Here is a 9,475-nt window from a genome sequence, read left to right as displayed (position 1 = left end):
CTGGGAGATGTATTTATTACCTGAGATGTTGGGCAGATGATTAAGCTTTTTATAGCTATGTCTCATTTCTTAACTGTCTTCCCTGTCTTCCCCCTTAATTTCAGGAAGTTGATTACTGAAACTTGGGCTGACCCCTATACTCTCCTGGTGCTGTCTGTATTGGCACTCATGACCTGTGGAGTCTAGAAAGTCCTTGGAATGGGTAGGAAACCATTAACCAATCAAATCTTTGTTCTGTGCACTCCTATTAGCTCTTGAACCTTAGAAAGCAGATTAGATACTGCTCCAGCTTTCCAAAAAAGAGAGAGAGAAAAAAAATGTCAGATTTTCCAAAGGTATTATAGATAAGCACTCTCTCTTAAGCTTAAGCTTGGATTATTTAAAATAATTACTGTAACACCTGTACTTTCCTTTATTTTCTGTACCAGGCAGAAATAAACCCGAGGACTACTTTGCACACTGAGATTTGCAGGAAAATGAGACCCTCAATTCAGCCTGACATTTCCATTAGCACTTAAATGAATGGTAGCCTAGCAGCTCACATTAGAGACTTCTCCTCTCAACTAAATGTGACAGGAAATTACCCCTGGCACTTTGGGGGACAATTGTTCCTTCTCACCCCATTTCTATACACAAAAAGTCCCGCTGTTATCACCTATATTGATTTTAGCTCAATTTGTACTAGAGATAAAGGTTCTCATTTTAAAGTTAAAAAAAAAATCCCAGATTAACTTAGTTAATCTTTAGCACAACCTCATGAGGGCAGTTCTATTACTTCCACTTCACACAAGAAAGTAGAGGCATAATGTTTTACATTCCCTGACTATGTAGACTCTGTGATGGCCTAATTTGTTTTGTTTACTGCTGTTTTCTCAAAATCTAGAATGGTTGGCACATAATAGGCACTCAATAAATACTTGTGGACTGAAGTATGCATGCATGCATGAATGAATAAATGCACAAACAACCCAAAGATCACATAGCCAACTGGGACCTAAACAGCTATCTAACCCCAATGCCTGTGTCCTTGGTGACCTCGGCACACAGATGATTCAGGTGGTATGCCTGCACTGTGACCTCACTCTACTCAGAAGAAGAAGGGGCTGCCTGCTCATTGTCATAACCTTTGTGAAATCAACAACCAAGGTAGGACCAGATTTAGGTCCTCCTAGGGTTGTCGTGGCTACTTGTTTGGGTTTGATATGAACAATCCGGTGAAGTGAAGAAGTAGGTAGTGTAATGAAATCTGATAGAACTCTTAACTACCTAACATGTACCCTCTCTCTGCTCCAGTTCCATCATCTGGAAAATAGAAATAATTATATTTACCTCATGAGGGAATTGTGAGGGTTAAATTTTAAAATATAGATAAAACACCTAGCATCAATGTCTTGTACATAGTGGGCATTCAGTAATAGTTTACCTTTTCCTCCACCCATTTAACCTGAAGCTCTGTCCCCATTTTTGGATAGGCAACACAATGCTCTGCTCTCTTCTTTTCAAGCATAGTGGAGAGGGAAAAAGCCTGAACAAGAAGATTCGCCCTAGGGGATAGAGGATGAAAATGTACTGAATTTGTACTGACTGTTCCTCTGCAGGTAAAACATTCCCTTGCAGATATTTCAGCGTGTGTGTTAAATACTCTGAGATAATTCTGGCATTTGTGGATATGAAATAAACGCCAAATTGACTAAGGTGTTGTGGATGCTGAAACAAAGCCTAATTAAATAGTATGAAACACTGTAGGTAATGTGTAGCTGTTGTGAGGTTAGGGAAGGCAGCCTTTTCAGAATTTTTATTAAGAGAAGGAAGGATTAGAATTAAGCATTACTAAGGACTCAGATTTTACGAAAACTTGTTTTTTAAAAAATGTACATATGAAGCTTAAAGTATCTTTTACAGAAAAAAAGGAATGGCATCCGAAATGGGATTGAAATGGCTTTGAACGTTTTCCTTGAATGCAACATCAGATCCTTTTCGGGACTGAAGAGGAAGGGAGGCATTGGGAAAGAAGTGAAGTGGAGATCAGTGAGGCAGGACTTAGGAAGCTCACTCGAAGAGTGGAGGCACCTGTGTCTCTGCCTCTGGGTCTCATCTTCACCCCAGCTGAGCCTTGCAGTGGAAAGTATTTTTGAAAATAAGCTTTAATTTAAAAAAAGAAAGAAGGAAGGGAAGGAGTGAGGGGGTGAGGGAGGAAGGAGGGAAGGAAGGAAAGAAGGAAGGAAGGAAAGAAGGAAGGGAGGGAGGGAGGGAGGAAGGGAAATGCCTGTTAAAGCACCTGCAGCAGAGTCCTGAGAGCCGGAGCTCAGGAGCTTTAACTACTGCTTACAGTGTATTGTTCTGAACTACCAGCATAATGAAGTCCACATTCAGAAAAAAATGTTACATCCGAAACTGGACACTCAGCCAGAACTGAAGCAAAGTTCCCTGGACTGGGAAATAAGCTCTCCCTTGTATTCTTGTTTCCTTTCCTACTGTCACCCAAAAGGTTAGCAGCATTGCTTCATTTCTGTAAAATGTCTTGAAGATTCGAACAATGGAAAGAAGGCCTTTAGTAAAATGTTTTCCTCTTAAAACAAGGGGTAATAAGGCTAGATTTAGGAATAGGAGTTTAAAGATAAAGCAACCATGAAGTCCTATTTGTCTTCTCTCTTTCTGCCTCCTGCAGGGCCATAGTAAGTAGCCGTATGAGGATGGATGTTGGCTGTGTTTGTATCTCATTTCCATGGCTACTTCACATGTCTTCCTTTTGCCTGTCATCTTCTTTTATTCTTGTCTTTATTTATCTTTTTTCCTATTCCTACTATTTTAATTTCCATTCCATTGAATTCTGCTCCAGTCTTCTTCCTTTTTTCTGTCTTACTAATATGTTTATACAATAATTTCTCAGAATGACGGGTTTAGAGATACCCCTTCTTCACTCTGCCAATGTTAAATGCAAGAGATTTTTATTATAGAGTTTATTTAAAAGAATTTTTCTCTGAAAACTTTTCTTAAAAACTGGAATGCTCTTTGAGATAGTTTGATACAGATTGGGGTGTAGCAAAATGAGGGCTGTGCTTCTGAGGCAGGAGAATAGGGCATGGAGGCAGGGAACCTAAGGACTTCTTAGAATGAAATCAAACGGAAACACATCAGCTATGACCGGTAATAGCCTCTTCATTTACATAGGGCGTACGCTAATAAATGACTTTGCAACTTCACTTTAGCCTCTTCATTTACATAGGACATACAACAAGTAACCAATGGAAGCCTCTAGAGGGTATTTAAGCCCCAGAAAATTCTGTAACTGGGCTCTTGAGCCCCTATGCTCAGGCCTGCTCCCACCCTGTGGAGTGTACTTTCATTTTCAATAAATCTCTGCTTTTGTTGCCTTATTGTTTCCTTGCTTTGTTGGTGCGTTTTGTCCAATTCTTTGTTCAAAATGCCAAGAGCCTGCACACCCTCCACCGGTAACACTTCCCAGCCCTGAAGATCTTGGTAGATCCCAGACAAAGTAAAATACGTTTGCCTTTAGTTAGAATAACGTACCATAATAACTGGAGAGAAGATTGTAGTATAATTTATAGGTGACCTAACATGTTTTCTGTGTGGATGATAGCAGACTAAATTATGAACCCTGAACCTTCATAATATGATTATCAAGCTTAATAAGAATTCTAAGTGTAACTTTGAACTTGTTGACCAGCCTCTTCTGGTCCCCTCTCTCTCCTACCCTCCCCAGCCACTGGTAGCCACTGTTCTACCTTTCCTTCCATGAAATAAACTTTTTTAGATTCCACATATGAGTGAGATCATTTGATGTTTGTTTTTCTGTACCTGGCTTATTTCACTTCACATACTGTCCTCCAGGTTCATCCATGTGCCATCCACCTATCAATGGGCATTTAGGTTATAGTTAGAAAGGAAGAGTTAGGTCTAGTGTTCTAGTACACAGAAGGGTGACTATAGCAAAGCACGATGTAGTGCATATTTCAAGTTAGCTAGAAGACATTTTTAATATTATCACCACTAAAAAATGATAAAATGTTTAGGGTGAAGAATATGGTTATTACCGTGATTTGATCATAAAACAACATATACAGGCATTGAAACAACACACTGTACCCCATAAATATGTGAAATTATTATGTGTCAATTGAAAAATAAACATTAATTTATTAAGAAAAAATTCTAAAGATCTTTCTATTATTCCTGTCTCAGTCCTGGGTGCCTAAAATCAACTTTGAATTATTCATGCATGGTTAATCCAACACCATTCCTATTATCCAGCACTCCCTTCTATAACATATTTAGGAGGTGACAGTGATGCAAAATTCATAATATGGTCAATATAATATCATTACAGGTCTAATATTAATTATCTTATTGGCAGAGTAACTATTTTTAGGAATTATACCTTTTTTTTTCTTTTCTAATAACCCTATTGCCTTCTCTTTTCTACCCATCCTGACTTGTTCATTTATTCCATAAACATTAAATGCCTACAAGGCATTCAGCTATGTCCTGGGCATTAGAAACACCATAAGTGAACAGATCAACATGGCTAGGTCATCCCAGAGCTTCACATTTACTTGTTTCTTCAAGTGGCTTGGTTTTTACTAGCCTTCAATGACTACAAAGAAAAAAAAAGTTCATTTCTTGACTTGAATATTGATACTTTCAAACATAGCAATGCTACACTCCCCAATAAATCCTTTTTGAAGACTGAAACAGTTTAGTTTGTAAGAGTATACCTTGAAATCAACAATTTATCAAGCTTTATAAAGTACCTATAGAGTCTGAACCATTGAATGTAAGATATTCTACAAATAAAACCCAGATGCAATTTTTTGAGGAATATATAGACATAGACATTTTCACTTTTTTCTACTTTTGATTTATTTATTTATTTAAAAAGAGGTATAAGCTGGGCGCGGTGGCTCAAGCCTGTAATCCAGCACTTTGGGAGGCCAAGGTGGGCTGATCTGAGGTGGGCAGATCAGGAGTTTGAGACCAGCCTGGCCAACATGGTGAAACCCTGTCTCTACTAAAAATATAAAAATTAGCTGGGGCGTTGTGGTGGGTGCCCGTAATCCCAGCTACTCAGGAGGCTGAGGCAGGAGAATCGCTTGAGCCTGGGAGGCGGAAGTTGCAGTGAGCAGAGATCGAGCCACTGCACTCCAGCCTAGGTAACAGAGCAAGACTCTTTCAAAAAAAAAAAAAAAAAAAAGAGGTATAATTTACATATAATAAAATTGGTAGATGTTAAATTTTCAGTTTAGTGAATTTTGACAAATGCATACAGTTATGGCATCTACACTTCTGTTAAGATAGATAACGCTTCCATCATCCCAGAAAGTTTCCTTTGCTCCTCCGGCCAATTATTTCCTTTCCCAGTACCAGAGAACCTTATTTCTCTCACTATGGATTAAGTTTGCTTGTTCTTAGTCTTCATATATGTGGAATCAGATAGTACGTACTTTCTGGTTTTTTTCCTCTAAATATTATTTTTGAGATTCATCCATATTATTGCGTATATCAATAGTTTGTTTCTTTTTAATTCTGAGTAGGATCCATTGTATAGCTATACCACAATTTGTTTATCCATTCAGTTATTGATGGACATTTGGGCTGTTTCCGGGCTTTAACTACTGTAATAAAGTTTTCTTATACAAGTCTTTTTGTGGACAATTTTTTTTCCCCAGTTCTCTTGGGTGAGGACCTTGAATGGGATTTCTGGGTCATAGGATAGGTTTCTATTTAACTTTATAAGAAACTACCAAAACATTCTTCAAAACAGTATTTATATTCCCATTAGCAACATTTGAGAATTCTAGTTGTTCTACATTCTCACCAATATTTTGTATGCTAACCTTTTTATATTAAATTTTATTTTTAATTGACAAGTAATTATCATATATATTTACAGTGTATGACCTGGTATTTTGATATGCAGCATGTTTACCTTGTGGAATAATTAAATCAAGCTGATTAACAAATTCATCACCTCACATACTTAGCATTTTTGTGGTAAAAACATTAAAACTCTGTTCTTTTAGCAATTTTGAAATATAAAACACATTATTATAATCAACATTGTGTGCAATAAGTGACTAAAGCTTATTGCTCTTGTCTAATGGAAACTTTGAACCCTTTGATCAACATCTCCCCTTTCCCTGTCCACTAACATCCCCAGCCCCTGGTGACCACCATTCTACTCTCAGCTTCTATGAGTTCAACTTTTTTAGATTCCACATAAGAGTGAGATCATGTGGTATTTGTCTTTCTGTGCCTGGCTTATTTACTTAGCACAATGTCCTGCAGGTTCATCCATGTTGCCTCAAATGACAGAATTTCCTTCTTTTTTGAGGTTGCATAGTATTCCATTGCGCATATATACCACCTTTCAAAAATCCATTTATCTGATGATGGATACCTAGGTTGCTTCCATATTTTAGGTATTGCAAATAATACTCCAATGAATATGGGAGTGCAGATACCTCTTTAACACACTGATTTCAATTCCTTTGGATATATGCCCAAAAGCAGAATGCTGAATCATATGGTAATTCTATTTTATGTTTTCTGAGGAACCTCCATACTGTTTTCCATAATGGCTATATTAATTCCTACCACCAGTTATGCCAGTCTTTTTTATTCTATTTATTTTGAGTGGATGTGACAAGGTGTCCCATTATAGTTTGTACTTTCTATTTATTTAATGATTAATGATTTTGAGCACCTTTTCATGTTCTTATTCCCTATTTGCATATCTTCTTTTGTGTAGTATCTGGTCAAACTTTTGTCTTTTAAAAATGGATTTATGGGCTGGGTATGGTGGCCATGCCTGTAATCCCAACACTTTGGGAGGTCCAAATGGGAGGATCTCTTAGAGCCAGGAATTTGAGACAAGCTTGAGCAATCAAGAATCTGTATATACCTAAATAAATAAATAAATAACCGGCCATGTACCTGTAGTCCCAGCTATTTGGGAGGCTAAGGTGGGAGAATCACTTGAGCCCAGGAGTTTGAGGCTGCAGTGAGCTATGATGGCACCACTGCATTCCTGCGTGGGTGACAGAGAGAGCCTGTCTTCTGAAAAAGAAGAAGAACAGAAAAACAAACAAAGAAGAAGAACAGAAAAACAAACAAAAAATCCCAATGGATTTATCTATCTTTTTATTGACTTTATGAATACTTTATATATTATAGACACAAACTCTAAATTAGAAATATTTATGTGAATAGTCTCTCCCAGTCTATGTCTATGGCTTTTTCTCATGTGAGTAAAGTATAGGAGAAGTTGCTGCAAAGACTGAGAGAAGCATTGATTTAGCTAGGAGTTTGAGGATCATGGATGGCTGTGGAAGTCTGCAAGAGATGAGAGAGGGTAAGGACTATAGATCAGAAATTAAGGGCAGTGATTTCTAAGGTGACCCTTCGGTTCACTGGCCAGACATCTGCAATGGCTCCCTATCAGAGAAGGAGGGAGAATGGGTTAGTGTAGAGTTGGGTATTGAAAAGGGGGACAAAGTAATAGGACAGGTGGTGGAATCTCAGATGTCAAAGACTACGACAGAAATGACAGACGTAAGTCTATCCTGAGAAGGAAGGAATTCAGGGTCAGAGGACGGCTGATGGAATGGAAGAATATGGAGCTCTTGAAAACAAATGTGTTAAATGGTGGTAGAATTGTCTGATTATGGGCAATGATATGACTGAAACACCATTTCTTTTTCTATAGGAATTTTTATGTAGGTATGGCCGACCTAGACCTAGTCTAAGGTTGTGGACATTTTAACTATCAGAAGAAGGATTAGAAATCGATTTTTGGAGCCGTACCAGAGAAGTTGTTCTAGAGTCCTATGAACTCCAAGTTTCTCTATACCCTCTCATACATAGGTCCAGCAATTTTACAAAATTTAATCAACTGTGCTGTCTTAAAAGTAATTACTTCCTACTGATAAGCTAGTTCCTCTCCTTTGGAAAAATGCTTTCTCAGTGGTAACTGTTTTACATTTGGCATGGCTTGCATATTACATTTACTTTCGCCTAGAAGCACAGCTCTAGATATCTTGTAGAAGATGAGATACCAAAAAATAGAGGAAGAAAGGGAGAGAGAAAGCAAGACATCTGGCATCCCGAAGGGCTCTGGAGGAACAACATATCCCATATGAGCTACCAGAGTATTGAGAAGGCTCATTTCTAAACTTTGGTCTCTCTCATATTCCTCATGTCTTCATGTCTTAACTAAAATTTGACAGTAGTCACTGAGCAAATTTCATCATTTGAAATTTGATGCAGATTCTAATTTTCCCTCAGGTTTGCTGTAAATACACCCAATATTCTGCCAAAACACAGTCTCTTGTGGAGATAAATTTAATAAGAAGAAAGAGAAAGGAGGAAGTTGAACTTACTCTAGCTTTGGCTTGATTTGCAGTAGACCTCTGAGTCTAATCATTCTTTAATACTAGTTGACTAAGTCAATTCACTACAAAAAGTTAATAATATAATACTTCTGAATCAGTGTTTGACATAATAACTATAACCCAATTGATTACTTGGTTAAATATTTTCACAACTCAGTCAATGGCTATTGCCACATTTTCCATCCTATTTTCTGCTTGGCCTAGGACAAGTGGCTTGTCAGTTGTATCTAATTTTAGACTTTTAGAATCCTTCTGGAGTGTATTATTATCATCTATTATTATCTATCTATTTTCTATTATTATCCTCTAGAGTCTATTATTATCCCTCCAGCTTCAATTATTCTTCTTTTAAATTGTTTCAGGCCAATGGGCAAGTCTCCTAATCTCCGGGGAAGGGCATGTTCTTGTGACCTAATTCAGGACTCAGTAAATTGTACTGTTCAATTTAATAACGTTGTAGGGGAATGCATGGTATAAAAAGCACTGCCCTCAAGGCTGTAAGCATCTAGTTGGGACAAGACATGTGTGTGAAAAAACAGCTAACACAGTAGGTTATTAAGTGCCTAATATAAGTACTTGACAATATGTGCTGTAAGAATTCAGAAGCAGGAGAAATCAGTGTAGTCTGGAACACTCAAGAAAAATTTTGTGAAGGGTTAGAGACTGGAGGATAAATATGATACCAAGAAGAAGATAAAAGTGGGGAGGGCAGGCCAGGTTGAAGGCACGGTACAAGTGAGGCATTGAGGTGGAAAGGCTCATGGGTACTTGGGAAATGATGGTTAGTAGAGAATGGTTAGAGAGCAAGCTTTCAGTTCAGAAATGGGAGATAAGTTTGGAAATCTGGGGTGGAATAAACAGTGGCAAATCTTGAATATAACTGGTCCAAGGAACTTGGAATTTGTTGTGTGGGATGTAGGAGGCTATGTTTAAGCAGGAGAGAAACATGATAAATTTAAACCTACTTTCTATTTGGTTCTCTATAGAAAAAGGATTGTTAGCTTCTGTCTTCCATATATTAAAATTTTAATGTACTAGATGCTAATTATTAAATTATGTTCTTC

The 9,475-nt window shown here is 37.6% G+C and overlaps 1 long non-coding RNA gene across 1 annotated transcript in view; it reads left to right on the top strand.

Annotated features, from left to right (window-relative positions):
• Positions 1 to 349: 349 nt before the first annotated feature.
• The window catches only part of LOC109027029 (uncharacterized), a 45,002-nt gene continuing 35,876 nt past the window's right edge, over positions 350 to 9,475 (top strand). Inside the window, exon 1 of the long non-coding RNA XR_008680343.2 lies at positions 350 to 1,598. This is a non-coding gene — a long non-coding RNA (uncharacterized lncRNA). The remainder of the gene's footprint in view (positions 1,599 to 9,475) is intronic.

This window comes from Gorilla gorilla, chromosome 4, assembly GCF_029281585.2.
Source record: "Gorilla gorilla gorilla isolate KB3781 chromosome 4, NHGRI_mGorGor1-v2.1_pri, whole genome shotgun sequence".
Classification (NCBI taxonomy): domain Eukaryota; kingdom Metazoa; phylum Chordata; class Mammalia; order Primates; family Hominidae; genus Gorilla; species Gorilla gorilla.
The sequence above is the reverse complement of the archived record's forward strand: the minus strand, read 5'-3'. Positions and strand labels throughout refer to the sequence as shown.